The following is a 2442-nucleotide window of genomic DNA, read 5'->3' on the forward strand; positions in this document are numbered from 1 at the left end:
CCGACGTTTTCCACAAATAAACATTGGTGGCGACTCCGCGCATCTTTCCTCTTTTGGAAAGCGCACCCGTGAGCCACGCCTTCGCTCGCCCGCAAAAGGGCATGTTGCGACAGTTGGCGACTCCACTGGGGACTATTTTTGTGAGTTAGGCCTATTTTAAGGAATTGTGGATTTGTGAAACTTCGTGTGTGCATTTGTTGAACTGTGTAAAATGTAAATAATTGTTGTCTATTTCGCATTCTTTACACTGCATTCTAAGCACCCACGGGTTTGAGTAAAAAAATGGCCCTATACCCGGGTTCATGGGAATTTAAGGAGTGGAGGTGAATCTATCATCATGTTAGGTCCCCGACTTGCTTGATAATAGTGAAACCTCGTCTAGAGCTTTCTCTCTTTATAAGGTGTTGTCGCTGGTATTCCATACCGCCACAATATTATTATCTTGAGTGATGATACCTCTAGAAAACAGCCGTGTGAGTTATGAATTGTTGGGGAGTAGTTATTAGAGACCCCTAGATATTGTCCTATAGGTTCCCAAATAGGGGCAAAGAGCAAACACGCTCCGTGCCATTCATTCTCATGCATTTTTTGGTAAATAACACTAGTTTATAGTTTTTCTAGTGATGTTTGGTTTCTTTAGAGTAATACGTAACCTTTTTAATACTACGTTGAGGCGCCATCATGCCCAAAACGTAGCATTAAAGTTGGATCTCTGCAGTCTCGTATGTGTGAATTACCCCTTTGTGTTGTTTTCTTTCCGTTTCATGCATGCGCATCTGCATCATACCGTCACACATGCGTTGTATGTGGGTCTTGTCTTTTGTCATGGGAAGCCGGAAGATCCATATCGTCTTCTTAACTGCACACATGGGGCACTGCGCCCCCCAAATGCGCAATAAGGAGAGATAATTTTACGGGCTCTCGTGTCCGTAAATGCATTCATATCATGCACCGCATAAACATCTCTTCAGCATCATAATGAACATATCGTTCCTGCATTTGTTCGTTATCACATTCTCATTTTGCATGAGTCATTGCATCATCATGCTATGCGTTCAACATACTTTTTGTTCTACATGTTTGCTCATACATGATCCTTGTATTGTCCTCTACAAAACAAAAACAAAAAAAAGTGAAGCATGAAAATTCATGATGCATTCTTAGTTGCATGTGTTAGGTACCATGAGCCAACCATGTTGGGATCATAAACCCATTTCTAAAATTAAAAAAAAAAACACAAACAACAAAACCAAATGATTGAGCATGGTACCTAATGCATGGTTAAGGATGTCTCTTCGAGCATCTCAATCTCATAATTACATTTTCCATGCATAGCATGCGTATTCTTGAGTCTTTCATCCCTATGAATTGTTGATGAAGTATTGGCGATCAAAATTGCCATTTCCTGGGTTATGGGGTTGAACCAAGCTCGTGCTTTTACGAAAAGGTTCATCGAGTCAAGTTGAAGTATGGAAGTAACCATCTTGAAAAAAATTGGGGCAAAAGATCGTGTTACATCGCTGCTTCGTCTACTGCCAAACACATTTAGGGCTGCTGATGTCCCTGTTACTTCCAGTTTCACCTTGACGGAGATGTCATGGACCATGTTGAAAATCTAAATTGATTCAACCCCATATCCAGTGTAAAAATTCGCAATACTTCAATTGTGCATCATTCGCATACATCCATGTTGTTCATTAGTTGCATTGCTCATTGCATTCTTTCCTTGAAAAATAAAAATAAAAAAGAACTTAATCATTGTTATAAAAAAGAAAAGAACCCGCTTTATGGCGCCCTTAGCTAACCTGTGCTAGAGCTAGAGTAATGGGTAAAGCAGAGGAGGTGCAAGAGAAGGTGAAGGCCGACATGGAGACCATGAAAGAGAAAATGGCCACAATGATGGAGGCCATGATGAGAGTAAAGAAGATAATGGAAGCCAATGCGGTTGCAATTGCCGCTACCAGCGTTGTTGCTAATGTGAACCCGACGTCCCCATCCGGCATCAACCAAATGAATCATCCAACCTCAGATATGGTAGGCAAAGATTTGGGAAGTACGGGCGGCCCCCATGATGTGCAAATTCAAAACGAGCATTCCTTCCCGCCATATGGCTTTCCTCTCAACTATACGCCACCCAATGTGGCGTACACTCCCAATAAGGATGTCAATAACTCCACTCCTATACCCATTGAGAGCCAACAACCCCAAACTGATCATGCACATGTCTCTTAAACCGTGGGGGGGACACATGAAATTCCCCACCACAATCTAGCCGACTTCGAGCCTTGCCTCGGATATGTCACTGAAGGGCAAGCAATTGGTGGTATACCCCTACAAAACCCTTTGGAGGGCCCTCAGTATCACCCACAACTACACCTCTTGCATTCCACAACAAGTAAAATCCCTCATGCTATGGCAGAAATGGGAAAGTTGGATCATCTA

This window comes from Glycine max, chromosome 1, assembly GCF_000004515.6.
Source record: "Glycine max cultivar Williams 82 chromosome 1, Glycine_max_v4.0, whole genome shotgun sequence".
In the NCBI taxonomy this organism is placed as follows: domain Eukaryota; kingdom Viridiplantae; phylum Streptophyta; class Magnoliopsida; order Fabales; family Fabaceae; genus Glycine; species Glycine max.